The following is a 22,347-nucleotide window of genomic DNA, read 5'->3' as shown; positions in this document are numbered from 1 at the left end:
TATTGCTTCTTTACAGGCTTGCCCCAAAGTCCTCTGCCCAGCGCTTATTTCGTATCCCAAATAGATCACCATCTGTTGTACCACCTGGGCTTTCTTCTGGGAGACCCGGTACCCCTGAAGTCCCAAAAAGTTTAGTAGACTCACCATCCAATCCACACAGACCTCTTTAGTTTCTGTGGCTATGAGTATATCATCCACGTACTGCAACGTCCTTCCTTCTCCGGGTGGTGTCCTCCAAGCTTCAAGATCTTTTGCCAGTTGATTTCCAAATATTGTTGGGCTGTTTTTAAATCCTTGAGGCAACACCGTCCAAGTGAGCTGAGACCTCCATCCACTCTGTGGGTTTTCCCATTCAAAAGCAAACAATTTTTGGCTATTCTCATGGAGTGGGAGGCAAAAGAAGGCATCCTTTAAATCTAAGACAGTAAACCAGGTTAGATTTGGAGTTAGTGCTGTCAACAGGGTATATGGATTAGCCACCACGGGATAAAGATCCTCAGTTATTTTGTTTATAGCTCTTAAATCCTGGACCACCCGATATGACCCATCAGGCTTCCGGACGGGTAATATGGGGATGTTGAACTCTGATTCACATTCTTTGAGTAACCCTATTTGCAGGAATTTTTCTATTGTGGGATGAATTCCTTCCCTATCCTCCTTCCTTAAAGGATATTGCTTTATTCTTACCGGTGTTCGTCCAGTTTTAAGTTTAATTTCAACAAGTGCAGCATTCTTAGCCCTCCCGGGGACGTCTGTAGCTCATACCCCAGGATAAACTTGATTTAATATTGTTTCATCTATTCCCCCTTGCGCTTGTGCCATGGTTAAGGACAAGCTCATCATTTGTATGTATTGTTGATCATTCACCTTCAGAGTTATCTTGCCCTTCTCGAATTTAATTGTTGCCCCTAATTGCTCCAGTAAATCCCGTCCCAAGAGAGCTATTAGAGACTTGGCGAGTTAGGCATATATAGAAATCGGTGTATGCCCCATTGTTTACCCAATTTGTATTTCAAAGGTTCACAAAAATATGCCTTTTCTGCTTGGCCAGTGGCTCCCTTAACAGTAACAAAATCATTTCCCAAAGGTATTAAGTCCTGATTTAAAACCGAAAAAGTTGCTCCAGTATCCACTAAAAACTCCACCTCTTTTTGTTCGTTCCCTAGCTTCATTACAACAGTGGATCGCTAGGGTAGAGTCCCCAGGTCCCCGTCAGTCCGTCTTTGCATGGGCCACCACTTTTTCCTTTTGATTTTTCCGCCCTTTTTCTTGGTACTTCTTCCTGTTCGGACATTCATTTTTCCAGTGTCCAAATCCTTTGCATAAAGCACACTGGTCTTTTCCTAATCGGGGCGGACCTCCCCTTCCTGCCTGACAACTACCACCTTTGTTTCTCTGTTACTGAACACTCTCCACGCCTCATCCAGCAGCACCTCCAGGTTTCTGCTTTCTGTGGGACGCAGCTTCTGAAGTTTGCGTCTAATATCTCCTGTAGATTGACCCAAAAACAGAGAAACTAATTGCTGGATTCCTACTTCTGATTCAGGATCCAGCGGTGTGCTGCGGCGCATTGCGTCTCTCAATCGGTCCAGGAACTCAGATGGTGATTCGGAGGGGCCCTGCTTAATTGCAAACAATGTTGACCAGTTAACAGTTTTGGGAACGGCTCTTTCTATTCCCTTTGCAATCCACTCCCGACAAACTTACAATCTCTCCAAATGTGTGGACCTATTTGGGTCCCACTTCAGATCCTGTAAGGGGAAGTAATCTTTTACATCTTCCCCTGTGCCCCTATAGTGCTCCTCAGCCGAGTCCTTAGCGACTTTCATAATCAATTGCCTTTCTGTATCGGTCACATATTCTAATAGCAATTGTATGTCACTCCAATCAGGATTATGCTGTTTCATGATAAACTGGAAGTGTTTAGCCACATGTATTGGATCCCTTCTGTATTCCCTGGTAACCTTTCTCCATAGCTCCTAATCGGCAGTGGAGAAAGGCACCTTAATTACCATCGTCCCTCCGTCAGGTGGAGCGGTGCCTGTATGGCTGTGGGAGCTGTTGGAGCTATTGGAGCCTGTACGGCTGCGGGAGCTGTTGGAGCTGTGGGAACTGTGGGAGCTGCGGGAGTTATTGGAACCTGTACAGCTGCAGCTATTGGAGCTGTTGGAGGTATCGGAACCTGTACAGCTGCAGGAGCTGTTGGAGCTGTGGGAACTGTGGGAGCTGCTGGAGCTATTGGAGCTTGTACAGCTGCAGCTATTGGAGCTGTGGGGGCTGTGGGAGCTGTTGGAGCACACTGTTTCCTAGTTCGGGAGGATATAGGGCTGTCTGGGGGGGTGGAAGTTCTATCCGAATCTGCATCCTGTGCCTGCGACCGAGGAGGAGGCTTAAACAAATCACTTAAATCCTGCTCCGATGCTTGGCGGATCTTATCAACTTTAGTGCATCTCTGTCCAATACTACATGCCGAACAACACCGCTTCAGTTTGCCCTTAAATTCCCTGTTATTTTCCCGCTCGAGAGCAAGCACCATGGGGTCCTGTGGCGGCACTATCCCACAGTCCCTCTGCCACTCCGGGTGGTTTTGGAGGGTAAAGAACGTATCTGCATATGCAACTTCATCCCACTTCCCCTCCCTCCTTAGGAAAAGCATTAGCTGTAACATAGTATTATAATCCAAAATTCCATTAAACGGCCACTTCGCCCCATCCTCCAATCTATACAGGGGCCACCATTGGTTACAGTACGTAATAACATTTTTCTTAGTCTCTGTTCCCTGCCCCCCCATAATATCTCTCCAGTGTGCCAGTATACATCCTAAGGGACTTTTCTTAAGGATTTCTCCCTGAGTGTTACCCATGTTAAACTCCTCCCACACGTCCCAATTCCCCGGGATTAGGTTTTTCCGCGGATTAGCAGCAAGTTTTCAGGGACCGAAACTGACTCCCAGAGCCCTCCAGTCCCCTACTTTTAGATAAGCAATACCACCAATACCACCTTAAGAAAACTCGTTCGCTTCGTCCGTCTCCGGCCGGTCTCCTCGCGGATCAGGACCCCGCACTCGCTCCGCAGCTGCGCTGCGTCTCACTCACGCAGATACCCACCCGGTCACGCAAGGGCCCGTCACACGCACCACAAAGTAACAACAGCCAGACTCCTCTTCAACACAAATCTCAAACCCGTTGGAGTTTCACTGTGAAGCCCTTCTTCGGTGCGCGATTCCCTCCTGCTCTGCAAGCCTCGTTAGAGCAGAAGGGGGCACTCTGGCACCGCCGTCCCGTCTGTCTGGGCTGCGTCTGCCTGAGAAACGCTCAGGAGGGTGAGAGCTCGGACCAGTCACCGTCCATCGGCGGGTGGCGAATTCTCTGGTGTGCAACTGGGTGCCTGTGTTAGGAATCCTTCTGGATAAATGGACGGCAAAGACATGCTCCTCAGGTGTGTGTCCTTCCTTAAAGTTGCTTTAAACTGTCTCTTCCCCAAGGAGAGACGAGCGTTCCCGTCAATGGCCAAGGCACAGTCCGTCAGTCTGTCTCATTCTTCCCCGCTGCTCCTTCTGCTTCCTCCTGCCCAGGGAACTTAAAATTAACTTGTCAATGAAACTCGTTGCCTGGTGCCACAATCAGTTTAATGCCACAAGGGTGGGAGTGAGTGGTCCCTGCCATGAAGTGTGCCACCACTGTGGACATGGCACGTCTGTGCCATGAAGCACCGCCCGTACTCTTCCTTCAAAGCTTGGGTGCTGTGGGCCACCAAGGCCATGCTGGCCCTTCAGTGCTTTCACCTCTCCCGGGCAGCACGAGCTTTCCCCGAGAACCCTGTGCTGCCACCGCAGAGAGCTCTGGTGGCTTGTAGGGCTTTCCCTCCTTTCTGCCCCACGTACCCAGATTCTGACATTTCTTTGTGTTCCACACTGGCTGAGCAATGACAGTGTGTTTGAACTCTCACTTCAGCTGATGCTTGTGGTTTTTTGGTTGTGATTCTCGCTGCTCATCCTTAGTGCTTCCTTTTACCTGCCTGAGGACAGGCACAGGCGCTCGCCAGAGGCTACATCTGTGTGTCCTGCAGTGTCTTCCAGCTGTAGCAAAGAAGGGATCAGCACTCGGACTAAGCCCGGTGTTTCACGGTGCCACTTTCCATAACCAGTCAGTTTTACCCCTGGGCTCACCAAACACAACTTGCTCTTTTGGTGGACAAGCTCCACAGCTGCTCCCTGTGTCTGGTACCCCCCAGAGCAGAGGGAGCAGAAGCTGAGCTCTTTAGGTGACTCCTGCCATCATGGTATCCCACAGCAAGAACACTCACATTGGAGAGAGGACTCTGGGTTCCTTGTCTCTCTGTTCCTAGAACTATATTGTTTTATTAAATAACCATACAGGCATAAAATACAGGGACAGGTCTTGGAGCAGAGACCAAATGCAACTCTAGCTCCCAGCCTGAAGGTCTTCTCTGCTCTCTCTGACTCCTTTTCTGCATAATGCCTAATGCCATGTTTCAGAGGTAAAGAAGTGGACACCAAGAACTGTTCCTTCCCCTTTCTCGTAGAAAGACATGGAGATTTGAAATGTCCACACTTCCTGGAGTTAAGGAGAGAATCAGACTGGCTATCTCGCTTCCTGAGCCTGTTCTTCCAACACGGGACTCATAGGGACCTGGGGGAGATGCTGTTGGATGTTAGGAGAAGTCCAGGTTTGGCAGCACACATTACACTGGGAAAACTCCCTGGACTGGAAAGCACATGTGCAAAGCCCCCACACCTTCCATGTCTTAGGGCCATATAGCTCTCACAGAAACCCAGCAGAAACCTAGAGCCAGGAATCAGCTACAGGACACGGCAGGGACCCATGGCAGAAAGTTGTCCCTGGCGCTGTCTCATCTAGGGTACAGATGGTGCCCCATCTGAACCAAAAGGCCAAACAGGCTGATGATCCCGAAGTGCTGCAAAGGGCAGCAGCAGAGGGGATCAGCCACCACTTCTCCTTCCTCAGCCCCCAGCAGTCACCGCAGCCACATCCTCACTCTGCGTGAAGTAAGACCTGAATATACAAGCTCTATAGGAAAGGCAACCTGCATGCTTTTATAATGATTTTATATAGTAGAATTATACTGTGATATTTAAATAATATCATAAGATAATAACATAATACTTGTATAATATATCAAATATTTATAATAAGTATAATATGTAATACAACAAAGTTAGAATTTATGTTATTTATAAAACATCATATCAAGTTATCATATCGTATCTAATGCTTGCATTGAAAATATAATAATTTCCTTATAATTATGTAAGGACAATGTCACTACAGAGATGGGTAAATGGTAGAACCGGGCCCCAGAGGGGTTGTGGGATCTCCATCCCTAGAGATGCTCAAAACTTAAAGGCCCTGAATGATGGGACAAGGCTGTGAGCAAGCTGCTGTGACTCGGCTTGCTTTTAGCAGAGAGTTACACAGGAGCCCCCTAAAGGTCCTGTCACCAGGTAGGTGACTGATTTTTGACCCCTGGTAGCACTGCAGTCACACAATAAACTATAATACGCACGTGCCAAGGGAACTAGAGGTTGCCTAGGTCTTCCAACATCCATCTTTCTCCAATGCATCTCAGATATTTTGTGACATAAGCTGTAAACGAAAGGAGGGAGAAGAGTGAGAACTAAAGATCAAGGGTCAGATGCTCAGTCCTGCCTGCTCGGCTGCTGGTGTTAGGACAGCTTGTGGCTGTGCGTTCACCATTAACAGCAGACATACTTTGTGCCGCTGCAAGCAAACGATCAGTGTGGTCAGACGTGGCTAAAGTGGTGTCTGTTTGACACCACTCAGAACTCAGCAGTTCTTGCAAATCAAAGGCCTTATCCTGCTGGCCAGGCACAGCCCGGTCTCCAGGGGGACTTCGCGGGACAGAGGTACCGGATGAGCCCCCACCACAGCGGCACTACCCAAGCAATGAGGTCAGTACAGGATAATGGGGAAAACTGAACTCTGCTGCAACTAAATGTCATGTTGATAAACGCAACCTCACCGGTTTTTATAAACAAAATTAAACTTAATTTGCTTCACAGTAGCTAAGGTGCCGTTAATTCAAAACCCACAGAATAACTCACTGGACACAGTTAATAGTCAGCAGACCACATAGGCCAGGCTTTGAAAGCATTTAATATTCACTGAAGTGCTGCTTGTATCCAATTATAACTCACTACTTGCCATCTTAATAATTTAAATCTGTCCACTCTTTAGAGAGAAAAAAATGCACTAATCAAAGACATGAATGCACCTTTTGCTTTTGACAGCATTAAATTAAAACTAAATGGTAGATCTTGAATGAGTTACTCTGCAAGAATAAAGGCATTAATGAGGTAATTTCATTATAGAGGCTCATCCAAGCCTATGTGAAAACAAGGGAAGTAAATGGAGAGGAAAGCCGCCGAGGAAATTAGGGTTCCTTCCACACTAATTAATGTTTTGGGGCATTTAGTACAGGCAGCAAATTAACTGCTCCAAAGAACTCCATTGAAAAAAAAATACATTGTTGCCCTGCCATGTAATTAGAAGACAGTACAAGCAGAACACTTAATGAGTATAAAGCCAGCCTTTAACTTATTCTGCCCAGCTTCTGAAAACATGCCATTGTGGAGGCCTAAGTTTAAGGAAGCACTAGGCGTACAATATAGGATTGTTTAGGTCCTTCTGTTCGGTGAGCTGTAAACAGGTAGCCCTGAATAAGAGACTCTGAGACTCCTGGGAGGCCCGGCTTCCCAGCAGAAGAAAAAAAAAAAAAGTCTTAAATGCATCCAGAGAGAAGGAAAAAAGGTGAATAGGCCCAGCACAGCCAGCGCAGTGAATGCTCACCGCTGTCTTAAGTGATTACATGATGTTGTGCCACCCCCTCTCATTGAGTTATCTTTACACTGCTTTTGTCTCCTCTAATTGGAGCTGATGAGGTGCTAATTGGTTGCTTTTTTAAAAAAGCACTACTTAAGCACTGGCAAACAGAGTAAGACAGCGTGAGTGGAGTTAATGAGGGCTTAGCAAAAGAAAAAAAACCCACCCAAAAACTAGCCAACCTCAAAAAAACTAAACCTAAAACAGACCCCCACACGAATGTGTACACAAACACATATGCAGGCATGCCTTCCCGCTGGTATAAACACAAACCTGAGGGGAAATGACTGAATTTAGGTAAACGGCTGTGAGGATGATCTGGAAAGTCACTTCCAACCTAGGCAATTCTAGGATTTGAGTTCTGTGAGAAAAGTGTCAATACCGAGAATAAAGAAATGGAGTGGCTTTGGCTGGTGACCCTGGCACCCGGAGGTGTGCCGGAGACGGCTGTACCTGGTGGCATCACTTGCAAGCCCAGGGCCATGCACGGTGCTGCCCTGCCAGCCCAGCCCTCCATCACCGCCATGGTGCTGCCCAGAACTCCATCACTGCCCCCTTTGCAGCCCAGGGAATCATAGAATCATAGAATCATAGAATCATTGAGGTTGGAAGAGACCCTTGGGACCCAACCATCTCCCCTACTCTACAAAGTCCTCCCCTACACCATATCCCTCAGTACCACATCTAAACGTCCCTTAAACACAGCCAGGGATGGTGACTCCACCACCTCCCTGGGCAGCCTGTTCCAATGCCCGACCACTCTCTCTGTGAAGAATTCCTTCCTAATGTTCAATCTGAACCTACCCTTTTGGAGCTTGAAGCCGTTCCCTCTCGTTCTATTGTTAATTACCTGTGAGAAGAGACCAGCCCCAACCTCTCTACAGTGTCCTTTCAAGTAGTTGTAGAGAGTGATGAGGTCTCCCCTCAGCCTCCTCTTCCTCATACTGAACAGCCCCAGCTCCTTCAGCCGCTCTTCGTATGATTTGTCTTCTAGGCCCTTCACTAGTTTCATTGCCCTCCTCTGCACTCGCTCCAGCAAAGATGCCAGCATTTTTGGGGTGTGAGAACTGGGCCCGCTAAGCCACCGTTGGGCAGTCCTGGCAAGCTGGGACGGATGTGGGGTGGCAGCCATGGGACAGGTGACACCGAGGTGGCTGCAGTGTGTGCCAACAGATGTCTTTGCTCTTACACTGAGGTCCAAGCAGGCTGGAGTAGCCCAAGTGCCCGTGTCCTGTTTAGCAGCATGGCCTGCAATGGGTGCCAGCCCTTTGCAGCAGAAACATCCCAGCTTTGGGGTTACTGCTTTGGAGCAGTTTCACGATGGCAACAAGAGGAAAGTGGAGTGAAACTAAAAAACCTACAGTCGGCTCAAGAAGACAAAGCACCTTTTATTAAGACAACTCAGATGATCTATTTATGCTGAAGAGAAATAAACAGTCAGGGGTCCCCTTTTCCTCACTTCTGTTTTTTTTTTTTTCTTTTTTGCCTGTGTATAACTGCAGTTAGAAAAACCAATTAGTTTGCAAACAGCCGGTTACTTGGGTATGTGTTTATGCTGGGTAATTTGTACACCTATTCACATTCTAAACCAGATTCTTTTCACTCTAATGCATGGTCACTTGCTTTTCTTTCTGTTGTCATGAAAACGAGGGATTTCTTGCTGGTTGGTAGAAAGAAACTTCCTAGGGGACAAAGTTACAACTAATTCCCCTAAACATGTGTTCCTAGAGCTATCCATCTATAAAACAGGCAACAAAGCAGAGCTCCTTGCTGTAAGAAGTCCCAGAAAGACACAGAATTGAAGCAAAGCTTGGATCCTGTAAGGCTAATTAAGGAAATACATTTTTTTTTCTTTTGCAATTCATAAACTCAAAAGTCTTCATGTGTTTCCGAGGCAGCTATGATGATGCCCGCAGAGACCTGGGCTTTTGTCACTGCCGCCACCGTGCCCTCACCCAGGGCTTGCAGGAGATAGTTCCTCGGGTTTCCTTTATTTCCCAGGGGATTAATAGCTCCTACTTTGCAACAAGCCGGCGTGACATGAGTTGTGAAATTGCATGCTATGTGTGCCAAGACATAATCCTTAAACATATTCTACCCTCTTTTACACTTCCTCCTCCAGTTCACTTTTGGCCTTGCTGCTGTTGGGAAAGGTGCTTCCCAGGCCCCCTCTTTCCCTAGTAACCACGGCCAATTGTGCACCAATTTAAATAGGCAAGACCTTCATTTTCTGAAGGTGAAGGTGATCCTATTCTGAAGGAGCAAAGAGGCAGGAGGGCTGGGGTCCTTCCCCTGCTCCCGGTGTTCCTAGTCCTGCTGAGTGGGTGGCTTTGTTGCCCTGGTGGCTGCTTCATCTGCTGTAGCACAGGGCACACGTGGAGGATGAACTTGGGACACATGCAGAGGACACAGCTTTACCACGCCTGAGGAGGAGGAGAGGTAGGAACCATTTACCTGAGCCGGTGGGATGGCATATCTCATCAGCTGCTGCTAGCGAGGCAGCTAAAGGTGCCTTAAACCACCTTCTCTTGTTGGCATGTTTGGATCTGGAAACCTTCTATTTTCCTGTAGAAGTGGCGAGTAGTGCAGTGGTGGCAAAGTGCGTGGAGCACATGTCATGTGGCAAAGGCAAAATCACACGTGTGATTAGTGCTGCACCTGCCAGAGCAGAAGCATCTTTTGATTCCTGCTGGGAATTGTTTCTGAATGCATTTCCAGGCAACCTCATCTGTGAGACTGAGCCAGTGGCTCCTGACATCGGTGACAATAAATCTCTCATATTTGACCTCAGGGGGAGTGTGGCAGCTCTGCCTGGTGAGAGGTGGCAGATGGCAGCCTGTGCTCCATACAGTGGCACAGCATCTCGTGCTGAAAGTGGGAAGCATCACAGCCACTCGCACACCGCTGCTGCCATCAATATTGTCCCCAGAGAAAGCAAGCGGCAGAGGGGAGGCAGGTAAGCGAAACCTCCCTGCCTTTCCCTGTCCTCCTTCCCGCTGCTTTGTCCCACTGAGTCTGAAAATGGCTCTTCCTCAATATTGATCACTCTGGAAATGTTAGTTCAGCACAAATTCACTTGGGCTGACATTTAATGGGTAAGTCCTCTCAAAGAGAAGTAAAGCCTGTTCACAGACTTCATGAGAAGGGAAAGGGCATGAGGGGTGACAGCAAAGGACTCTAACATACACCAGGCAATCTTTGAAAGTGAAAAATTGCTGTTTCCAAAGGAAATACCTTAAAAGTATCACAGAAGGCTCTGAAAATACACAAAGGTTGGAAAGAATCCTTCCTAGGAAAGGGTGGGCAGGTTTTTACTGCTGTCTTTTTCAAACCCCTCCTCTGTGCAGGCTGCCCAGGGCAGAGGCTGGTGGTAAGCTGAGTCCAAAATCTGGGTGCAGTGTGCCCTGGCCTGAGACACCACAGGCTCGGTGAGCAGTTGGAAAAGCTACAGGATCGACAGTAATGGCAATATTGTCAGCTGGACTCACTGCCTTTAAAATAATTAATTGGGTTGCCTGAAATTGATGAGAGCAAAAGGAAGGGCGTGCTGTCAGTAAAGTGCACAAAGCAAAAGACACTGAGTTTTTCAGGCTCCGTCTTCTGTTTGCACTTGTGGTCTCTGCTGAAAGAACTAAGAAATCTCTTCATCCTTTAGCTAATACTGGATGCTAAAAATACGAGGGGTGTGAACTCACACTGGAATAGTTGCCACAAAGGATGAAACAGGCTTTGCGGCTTTCAGTGTGACTGAGGAAAGGTGAGTAAGACACGGCCAAGGTCAGTGGGAGCCAGCTGGAAATGGAAGGTGCGGGCTCTGAGTGCAACCAGGAAAAATGCAGCTGAGTCCACGGAGGCTCGGCTGAACAGGGGAAGGGTGTGCAAGGATGGATGGGGTGGGCTCTGGAAATCCCCCATGGGGACTCGCGTCAGACCCAGCACAGTGAGGGGGTTCCAGGGCAGCGCTGTGGGCTGTGCTGTGTGTTTTTTGGTGTAAGGAGCCCTGACAGCCTTAGTCCTTGGACCAGGGTGATGGGAGTGTGTCTCTGTGTGTGTCTAAATGCCCCAAAATCTGCACATTTCTCCAATGACAGAGAGCTAGTCTTGACAAAACTAAATTCAGTGGGGCCTTTATCTGGCTAGTTATCCCTTTGGGTAAATCACTGAGAACAACTTCCTGCTCACATACAGAAATTAAAGTGGAAAAGCCTGCAGCGCTCATGCTTGTGTTGAAAACAATCTGGATGGTTCTCCTTCCGTCAACCAGTGCTTTAGGGATCATCCTTTACATCGTCCTCCCCATTGAGACTGGCCGTTGTATTACAGCACCTGAGAACACATCCAGCTGCTGTGGGAAGGCCAGTTATCAGGAGGCAGATAGACATACCAGAGAAGGCACACACAAAAAAGCAGGGAGGTGAGGTAAAACACACAAGAGAACAGGAGTAGAGCAGAGGCTCTGCTCGAAGTCTGCGGTGGACACCTGACAAGTGAAAGGGAATCCTCACGCAGGCAGAAGAGAGGCAGCAGTGAGAAAAGCTGTGCTGTGCTGAGCATCACATGAGCAGTTCCCCCAGGGGCCGCACTCAAGGAGCCAAAGTTCAAAGCCAGGGATGCTTCCATGTTTTGTCATGGTTCACTTCCAGGTCATTTGATTTAAAAGATTCTAAATTTGACAACTTCTAATGTTCAAAGAGGCTCAGATGGTTTTAAATCCATTCAGCTCATCCCTGCTTGAGATAAACGTGAATGGGTCAATTGTTCATTTTAACAAAATTAGACTCAAAGATAGCCATTCAGAGCCGCAGAAGGGCATGTTAGGAAGGGGCCTTTCACTCAAGAGGAAAGTGAGGATGTTCAATTTTTAAAATGCTCGATAAAATCAGGGAGGAGCTCCAGGGGCTGCTCCCCAGCCCCTCATCCCCCAATCTGTGTGTACAACCAAGATTGCCCTGGCCCACATGCAGAATCCAGCACTTGCTCTTGTTAAATGTCCCACAGCTGGTGATTGCCCAGCTCTCTGGTCTATCCAGATCGCTCTGCAAGGCTGCTCTGCCCTCAAGGGAGTCCACAGCTCCTTCCACTTTAGTATCATCCGCAGACTTACTTAATGGACATCCAATTTCTGTGTCCAGGTCATTTATAAAACCACTGAACAGAACTGGTCCTAAAATTGAACCCCACTGGTAACTGTCCGCTAGCCTGGTGTCACCCCATTTACTGTAACCCTCTAAGCCTGACCCATCAGCCAATTGCTCACCCAGCACATGATGGAATTGTCTCGCTGGGTGCTGGACACTAATCCGGAAGGATACTGTGAGAGACAGTGCCAAAAGCTTTGCTAAAATCCAAACCCACCACATCTATGGGCATCCCTTGGTCAGTTAGATTGAGGACCTTGTCATAAAAGGGAATTAAGTTGGTTAAGCAGGACTTTTCCCTCACAGGTCTGTGCTGGCTACGACCAATGACTGCACTGTCTCTCAAGTGCTTTTCAGTAACTTCCAGAACAACCATCTCCATAATTTTACCAGGCACTGAAGTGAGACTGACAGGCCTGCCATTACCAGGGTCTTCCTTCTTCCCCTTCTTGAAAACTGGGACAACACTTGCCAGCTTCCAGTTAGCTGGGACCTCTCCGGACTCCCCAAACCATTGGAAAATAATGGAGAGAGGTCCTGCGATGACATGGGCCAGCTCTCCCAGTGCCCTGGGATGGATTCTGTTCAACTGTGAGATACTCCCACCAATCTCCAGTGGACATTTATGAAAGCTGAAACTATCAAAATAGCAATTGCTACCATGGGACTTGTACAAGCCAAATTTAGATTAAGTAATTTGATTTTCCAAACACGTTAAGCTCTCAGCAGCTCATTTATCCATGTATTTGTGGATGTAGCCTCCCAATTTATGCATCCCTTTGAAATCTAGCATCTTATACTAAGTGGGCTGTAGAAGGGCTGATGCCTTTTGTTAATTGATGACTACACATTATTTCTAAGATTTAGTCTTGATCTGGAAATAATAATTAGCGAATTGTGTTTCCTAAAAAAATGTGTCTGTGATGGCATCTGCAAACTGGTGCCTTGCCTTTATCTCATACTCACGTCATTTGGTTAACTAACCTGCTATTATTTGGGGAACTGGAGCACATACGAACATAAATCCGCCTGCACAGTGAAAAGCCTTTGCTCTCTTTGCTACAGGATGCCAGCATCAGCAGTATTTCCTTAAGAAAAGTGAAAAAAAGAAGGCTGGAATAACTTAAGAAGTCAAGAGCTTGCTGAACAGTAGCTGACACCTACATGGAAGCTGCAAAGCCTCACCATAACCTGTTTGTGCATTTCCCACCACTTATGGAGTGTCTGAATTAATCCCAGGGTTCATCTGTCACCCTTGGTAACATTTCGTCTGGTACATTTGCCAGATCAAATGCTGAACTGAATCCGGTAAAGCTAAATGCTTTTTTTATATAGAACTTTTGCAGTGGTGTTGGGATTCTGAGACTGCTTCAGTACACTCATATGACCCAGAGCAGGTAGGTACTAACGCTGCTTCCCAGCCCAGTCAGGCAGGTTAAGTTAGTTTCAAGAGAAATTCATACCGCAGAACCTGCATGCGATTTTTGGCACGGCTGAAAGCTTTATGCAGGCTGGCTCAGCAACAGAGTAAGGCGCACCACAACGACGTGCGGGAGAGAAGTCCCAGTCGAGCGGTACATCAGGGAGCACTGAATGCAACAGGCAGCCTCCTTGTGCTGTCCGAACCCGGACACCTCATTCCAGAAACTCTGGTGTGAGTCCAGGCTGCGGGAACCGCAGACCCCCTCACCAATCTGTGGGTTTTCCAAGCTCCGATGAACTTTTTGTTGATTTACTCAGGACTTTTATGGTTACTTTTGATTCTTTGCAATCAAAATAATCAGAAAAATGATGTCCTTGTGCCTATCTGTACAGCATTGTCACACGCAGCCAAATTATTACTTCCAACACTGCTACAGCCCTTTCACTGTAGTTGTAAAAACACTTGAGGAACTAAATACTATTACTATTACTAAATACTAAATACTGCTGTTCTTTAGCCTGGAAGTGTGAAATATGAAGAATAAAGAAGAGCAATGGCTATGGAAGGAAGGAAGGAAGGAAGGAAGGAAGGAAGGAAGGAAGGAAGGAAGGAAGGAAGGAAGGAAGGAAACTAGTGTAGAAGTGCAGGATGCTGCGGCTTAGTCAGCGCCTGCTCCGGGTACCCAGCTGCTGGAACAAATGCAAAATATCCACTAATATTTTGCATAAATTCTCCTTGGCACTGCTTAAACTCATTATTTATTTAAGACCATTCCATTTTTTCAGCCAGCTTTGGACACAGAAGACAAATCCCCTTTTGGGGGGGGAAAGGTTTGTTGATTTTTTGGGGGGTTTTACCAATAAGTTTTAGGTCCCAAACTGCTGTGGTCACAGGTTCTCAGTTCACCTTCCCCACAGTCTTATTTCTACTGACAGTTCTACTGTGCACATTTGAGAGAGCAGAGTGTCTGAATTCCCCAGCGCAAGCAGAACTGCTCTAATGCCAAATGGCCTGCATTTATCCAAGGTTGCACGTAAAAAAACCCAATAAACCAGGTGGCATCAAAAACTGTCCTAATTTATGTTCCACAACGGACAACACGTTTCCAAAAAGCATGGCACAAAGTTAGAGGTACTTGTATCCCAGATGCAAGTGTGAGGCAACTGTCGTATATATTGTACCCCAGGAACATCAGCCGATTGTAGCAAAAAATAGAGAACGAGGGTTTGCTTTAGAGAAAGCTGTGAAAAACGCCAGTGCCACTCTTTCTCTCACAGATGACAGAGACAGCTATGGTTGGAGTGAACTGAGAAAGCATTTAACATCCAATGGGTGATTCTTACGCTTTGTACTCTGTGACATTTCTATTATGCTGCTGTGTAGCACAATGATCTGATTCCCAGATGTTTCTTGCACTGTGCAACACCCGCATATAAACAGAAAATGTTAACTTATCTCCTTGTTACAAAGCCTCTTCCACTGGAAATTTTGTATATTTTTATAGGAATAAAAGCTGATGAGAAAAGGAATTTCTGAAATTGGGGAGATTAATTTTAAATTAGACAGAAATCTGAATATTTCTCTGGAATTAAAATAAAAAGATGGCTTTGTTTGCAGAAGATTAAAAATGCTGAATTTCTATAATGTTCCTTTGGTTAATGAATGACAGTTAAATCCTCTACATATACATGGTATTGTATCAAAATGAAACATATAAAAGTCAAAATATCCTATTTAAAAATGTTATAGCGCTAAGATAAAAGATGTTCTGCCATCTAGTGAAATAAGTCAGAATAATCTTCCCATTATCCAACCTATAGCTGAAATAAATTACCTTAAAAAAATACTCAATTTTGTGATACAATTTTTTTTTTTTATTTTCTCCAGAAATCCTGTTTTGAAATGCTTTTTATTATCTGCAGCTAAAAACATTTTGCTTGCCCTAAGTCTGTTGCTGTGTTTGTACATACATTTGTACAAGGGTCATTGCTCCCTTGGCTTGGCTACCTTCAGAGACAGATTAGTCATCAGTATTGAAAACAAATTCAAAATTTACATCCAGCTCTGCAAGCCGCACGGGCCTACAGGTAGTGAGATATCTTAGAGGTAAATTCAAGTCCCCAAAAAATCAGGTGCGACTCCTGGATAAGCTGCACCTCCTCTGATTTAATTCTGAGACTCATTACTGTACACCCCCAGCACACAGTGCGTCTGAGAGTTTTTAAACACAGTAGGAAGAAAAGCAAAGGAGTGTTCCCCGTGCCAGCAATGTGTGGCCATGGAGCTATGGGAGCACAACCCCTGTTTGTCAAACCTGCTGGTTATCAGGAAGAGCGGGTGGAGACAGAGCCTACATGCCTACGCACGGTTCATAGAGCGCCAAAATCAAGGTTATGGTATTTGCAGGAAAAGAAACCCCAGCGTGTAAGATTCCATTTTAAAATATTAACGTTTTAATAAATCAGCTTATGTTTGCTATGTATGAGCTGGCTGGGCTCTAGCCGTGCCCGTGATGTCTGTGCGTTTGCGCTGTCAAATCTCCCGTGAGATGAGTGCCCAGAGCCCTGGGAGAGGGCGAGTTCCACCCTCGCTCCAGCAGCCCCAAGAGCCACTGCTCAGAGATAAATCCATCGGCTGGTTCCATTCCCACGCGCTACACAGGGAATGACCTCCCTCAGGAGCGACCCAGGGAGGGAATGAGCATCCCGCACAGAGTCCGTGTGTTATCGCAACGGCAGCTTACGCAAACATTGACAGCTTCACACTGAGAAGCCCTGAAACTCAGGCATGACGACTCAAGCAATTTTAGCTTAAAAAAAAATGGGGGTTGTTGAGCGTCATTGTTTTGGACTTCTCGTGACCTCACTTAGAATGGTCCCACTGCCTGTAACCTTTGTCTGCAGTATTTTCGGTGATAACTAGCTTTGTAGGCATTTGTTTTCTATCATCAAATCATTAAATGGTAATGCAATTGTTAGTTTCATTTCCCTGGTTCTAATACATTTTGCAGCCAGCAACCATTCCCAGTTCATTAACTGACTGACCTCAGCATTAACACCCCCTCTGCTCGCGTTGCCTTGGAAACAAAGCTTCCTGTGCGTAATCCAAGCTTATCTAGCTCTTTATCCTACATGTGACCCTTAATTACTTGCTAAATTAGAATGGTTTTCTGAAAATCACAAGAGGAGGTTAATATGTTCTTCCAGAGCTGGTCAAGCTGAGATGACACTAAATTCACAGGGAATTCAAATTACATGATCCCTGAAGGCGTCTCTTTGGGAGGGAAGATGAACTTTCCCAATGGGAGGCAGTGTGCCATGATAATGCCCCTGTCACTCACTTCCCTGGCCACGCTTGCCCAGCCACGGCCTAATCCCGTACCAACAATGCAGTAAGTAAATATCAGGTTGATTAATTATGGTGCAAGATTCAGTAATCACTTGTCTTCTGTAATTAACATTGTAATTGAAATTAAGTAATACACTTCATGCACAGATTTCTGGACTAGGAGGAGGAACAAGAGAGAATCCGCAAGGCTGCGACAGCGAAATTAAGAAAGTAATAGCGGGAGTCAAAATACTAGTTGTCTCTTTAAAATTGTGGTACCTGTTAAGGAACTCTTCAGTCAAAAAGAAAAATTACTTTATTACCTCCAGATGTCTTGGACTAGAGATGAAACGGTGTTGGTTTGTCAATATATTGATCACAATTTCTGAAAATACACCTTTCCTTCACCGATTTGATAAATAGAAATCATAAGAAAAGGTGATGTTCTCCAGGATGCCCAGTGGTTTCCTCTCCTTTATTTCCAGGGACACATTACTTAAAGGAGAGGGAGTCTTTTGCTTACACAAGTGGCTTTATAAAGCCCTGCTAAGGCTAAAACACTGTCGCGTGGCCTCAGAAACAAACAAAACCTGCTAATGCATTTGAATTTAAATGTAATTTTTAGGATAGAATTCAAGACAGTTCCTAGAAATACATGTTCCTATAGTGACCTGATGTAGTCAGAACAACTTGAAGGGACAGTTCCCTGCTTCAACTGCTAATTTCTGTGATTTGGGAGTCTCTGGATGTTTTCTGGTGTGTCATAGTGGATTGCAGGGCAGCCTCCACGCCTGGAAAGAAAACTTTTAAAGGAGTGAGTTTCCATTTTCAAATGAGGTTTTAAACATCCTCAGGCACAATTGCTAATACAGCCGAGTAACCATGATAAAATCTTTGGGTGCCATCCAGGTTCTTGAAAGCCGCCAAGGTGTTCATGTGAGCACACACACATATGCACACACCCTTTCTCCCTCCCTTACAGTATTAGAGTTTCTACATTTCATCTTCATGGAAAAACCCACCTTACTATCAGGACGGTGGGCCCTATGACATTTGGGAGTACAAGGGGGCTCTCCAAGCATTTTGAATACTTTTTCCAACAGTTTTGACTTTCATAAGTATGTAGAAATCATTGTAAGACATTGACGACAGATATCCAGTCTCTACATTCAACATATGGGGAATTACAGAGATGGAACACGAGGTTACTGATGTTCAGTCACCTATAACATTGAGAACAGGGAAATGAGCTTCCCTCTTCCAAAGGGTGCACCTTGGAGACGGGTCAGGTCAGAAACACAGGCCTGATTTGCAGAGTCATTGCAGGAACCTCGTGGTTACCATAAGAAATCAGACCCCCCCAACGAATTCAAAGGGTGCTGAAGAGACAGAGAGAAAGGCAGATCCTGATGTCTGGTGGCAGAGAGAGGCCTGACACAGAGTCCCCTAGGGACAGAGGGAAGAGACAGTTATCTTTGTCTTTCTGGTGATGTGTCCTCTGCTCTTCCCTTGAGTAGGTAAGAGAGGACAAGCAGGAAGAGAGAATATTCTACCCTTCAAAAGAACACCCAGCTACCAGGTAGCATCAAGCTGGGATTGGTTTCTCTCAGAGCAAAACTGAGAAGGGAACGAAGGTGTCTGAATGAGAGACGTCTCCTGAAAAAACTGACTTTGTTGTACCATTAGATTGACAATGTTACAGGGAATGAAGTTTATCAGTTTGAAAACAAATTCTGGAGATTCCAAACACTTGAAATTTGTCTCCAGCTGCTCTTGAGCTATTTCATCTTTGTCCCTGGTTTATTTCTTTGTTTTATACCCTTTTGGTCTCTATCTTGGAACAAGAAAAAGCAAGAAAAGCTGTATAATAATGCCTTATAGTCTATTCTATTTCAGGACCCTAACAAAAAGTAAGTGATAAGATATATAGGAATAGTTTCAACTCTGGGTTGCAATGGGAAAACTTTTCAGTTTCCTGTGGCAAAACTGAACAGAATAGTTCAGAAAAAACAACAAAACAAACAACAGTGCTTGAGGGATCCAGGTAGGCAGAGAGCAGGATTCTTCAGTTACCTCAGTCTTCACAGAATCACTGTGGTGAAAGGGACCTCTGAGATTGAGTCTTCTATATAACTTGCCCACAGAAAGAGTTTTAACTGTTTCCAAATTAATTCCCCCTATGGTTTGTAAGGAGATGCCTTTGCTGTTTCAACAAACACATCAAATTTGAAAATTGGAAGTGGGAGAGAGATGGCAAAAAACACTTAAAGCTGTTGCTTTGATTTCACTACACACAGCAAAAATGGATTAAAGATCTGTTCCCAAGCTGATGGTGGTGACTGTGATTCAGCAGCATAAAATACCAGTACACCTGGCAAAAAAGGTTTTTGCAGGTTAAAACTGCAGATACATGGGAAAGTGGGGCAATGTAACCGCTAGTTGAGGACATGACCACATCACAGCTCACAGTTCTGGAGTGTGGTTGTAACGTGCACTGGTAAGAGTCCTTCGTGCACAGTAAATCCTGCACAGTATTGTCCATTCTAGAGAACAACTGGGAGACCAACACCTTTGCAGACTCAGTACAATGACAAATAGGTCCACGTTAACAGAATGTTCCACAAACTGCAAAGTACATGTGTACAAGCAGCCTGCCGAGAGACATCTCTGGCAGAGCCTCCATTAATGACATAGAATCATAGAATCATAGAATCATAGAATTTCCCAGGCCGGAAGGGACCTCCAAGGGTCATCTAGTCCGACCTCCCCGCAGTCAGCAGGGACACCCCCAACTAGACCAGGTTGCCCAGGGCCTCGTCGAGCCTCTCCTTGAATATCTCCAGGGATGGGGCCTCAACCACCTCCCTGGGCAACCTGTTCCAGTGCTCCACTACCCTCACAGTAAAGAACCCCCTTCTAATCTCCAATCTGTTATCAGAAATTAGATCTCAGAAGTTATTTCCATGAGACCACTGGGGTCCCACTGAGACTGGGACCATAGGCACTGCAACCAACACGGGTTTTCATGAAGACTTCTCATGCATCAGCACTGCTGGGGGGCTCCCAGAGCGGCTACACACGTGTTCACATGTATGGGTCAAACTTCCTGGGCACCAAGAGGGATGTGACTCTGAGGATGTAAGTGCAAGGGCCACAACAGGAAGAGACAAAGGAAGCTTGTCATTCGCTGGTTTTTTAAATCAAGTATTTTTAAATTGGATATCCCTGGACTTTCTGTCACTTAGTCAATGTATGTTTAAAATATGTTTATACATGTGCAAGTTTGTAGGTATGCATATACATATGCACATACAGTTTAATTACTTCGTTTTCCTCTTCAGCTGAGGGAAATGAGTAGCTGAACCGTGAATCATTGGAGTGCCGATTCAGTACAGAGTGATTACACAAACTAAGTGGCCTTTTCCTTTTTGACAGTACAGTAATTAAGAAATAACCATACGGTGATCTGGGAAACCCTGTTCCTTGACTATGGACTGCTGTCAAGCACTCTGGAGTTCCATATGCTCTGTGACAATTACAAAACAACTACAGAGCATTATATAAAACAAAGGGGCACAATCAGTCAAATGACAGGAAAGCTGACAACAAGAATGACAGCAGCAAAAGTAGCTGCATACTGTTCTATTTTACATACTAAGTGGAGACATTTTAATATAACATCACAAAGTCATGCAGTACAGCATCTGTTCTCTCACATCATCTGAGATGCACTTGCTTCTAAGCTAGTGCCTCTAAGTGGCTGAATTTCAGATCTCTTTCTGTGCGGGGGTGAGTGGGTCAGAGAGAGATTTGTTTCAAGGATAGTGCTTTTGGTTTTCTAGTTCCTTGCAGTGTGGTTTGGTTATTTATTGGCATAAGTTCCAAGATTACTGCCAAATGTATGAAGTAGACAGGACAGGGCCTCATGCTGTTCTGTTTGGATCTCTGACGCATATACCATTTTATCGTCTAGTGTCCTAGAATTTTACCTGAAAAATTACTTTCTAGATCTTTGTAGAACTGAGAAGAGGCAGAGTTTTCTGCGTTTAGTTAGCTGCCAAGAACAGAGTCCCAATTCCCTTAACATCTCCCACAGATGTACTCTAAAAAACTAATATATTCTTAATTTAGGGATATTTTAAAATATAGCTGGATAGAAGACACTATACAAAACTTCAAGTACTTCTTTAGATTACCAAGTATTAATTTATGAAGTATACTCAAGATACTTATGTGTTATTCTGAAATATTTTGCTTGCATGTCTCATCTGATCAACATATTTGCTTAATCCTTTGTGTAACTCAGAGAGTGTACCTTTCCCAGCGAATATGTAAGATTTTACTTTCATCCATGCTGAAGTAGATGTATGCCGTTTTAAAAAAAGGAACTTAATCTCTTCTGAATGACTCCAAGATCATCCTCTTCTTTAGCAGGCTCTGAACCTACTTACCGACTCTTAAATTACTCATACTCACAGATTAGGTAAGAGGAAAAGAAGGGATGCGAGAAACAAATGGATATGAAGAAGGTAGAACAAAACACAAGGGTGGAAAGAAACTGGAAAAAACCACTCCTGATATTTTCTTCTGGAATGAGGCTGTAAGACAGAGCAATAGATGGTATTTAGGAATGAAAAAGGAAGTTCTGCTGTTGGTACAGTCATTGGTTTAACGGGGGCAGGCTCCGGTTGGGTGGTCTGTGGCTCCAGCGAAGCTGCACACACAAACACCCCTATTCCTCACCTTTACAAGCCCGAGCCTCTCTGGGGCAGTGTCCGGATCATTAACCACCCAGAGCCACCGTCCACTCACATCACGGAGGGCGAGTGCCATCAGAGGTTTGCTTTGTGCACGTCCATGGAAGAAGGCTGGTCTCATCCCTTGTGAGAAACGGTACCCTTTTTCCTGCAGGATTTCCGACTAGTCTAAAAAGGAACAGATACAGCACGTGTAAGCGAGGTCTTTGCTAAAGAAGTAATACTGAGGGAAAAGCACGGATTATTTACCCCTGAAACCCTGCCGATCGTTAACGGCACAAAGCCGCGCGACAAGCCGCGGTGCGAGGCAGAGACCAGGCGGCCGGCCCGAGACTCGCTCCCGCGGCCCTGAGGGGATGAGGAGCGGCCTCGGCAGCGCCGCTCCCCCGGCGGCTCGCACGGACCCGGGGCCGCTCCCTCCCGGACGCCGAGTCCGAGGCTCTCCGGGGCCCCTCCGCTCCCGGGGAAGCGCCATCCCGCAGGACCGCTGCGGTGACCCACCGACCGCTGGGAGAGCGGGCCCCGCCCGCCGCGCACGAGCGGGAGCCGGCAGCATCGCGGCCCTCACAGAGACGGGGCCTGCCCGCCGCCCCTCAGAACGGCCCACCCTGGCCCGCCTCCCCTGAGAAGGCCGCGGCAATGTCCGCCCCAGCTCGCCGTCCCTCTGCACCGCCCGCCGCCTCTCAGAACGCCACGCCTCGCCTCCCCTCCCCTCCCCTCCGCTCCGCTCCGCTCCGGCCCGGCCCGGCCCGGCCCCCCTCACCGCCACGGCACGGCCCGCCCCGGCCCGCCTCCCCTCATAACGGCCCGCCGTCCCT

The sequence above is a fragment of the Calidris pugnax genome, unplaced genomic scaffold (assembly GCF_001431845.1).
Source record: "Calidris pugnax isolate Ruff unplaced genomic scaffold, ASM143184v1 scaffold795, whole genome shotgun sequence".
NCBI classification, from domain to species: domain Eukaryota; kingdom Metazoa; phylum Chordata; class Aves; order Charadriiformes; family Scolopacidae; genus Calidris; species Calidris pugnax.
Note: the sequence above shows the minus strand (reverse complement) of the source record.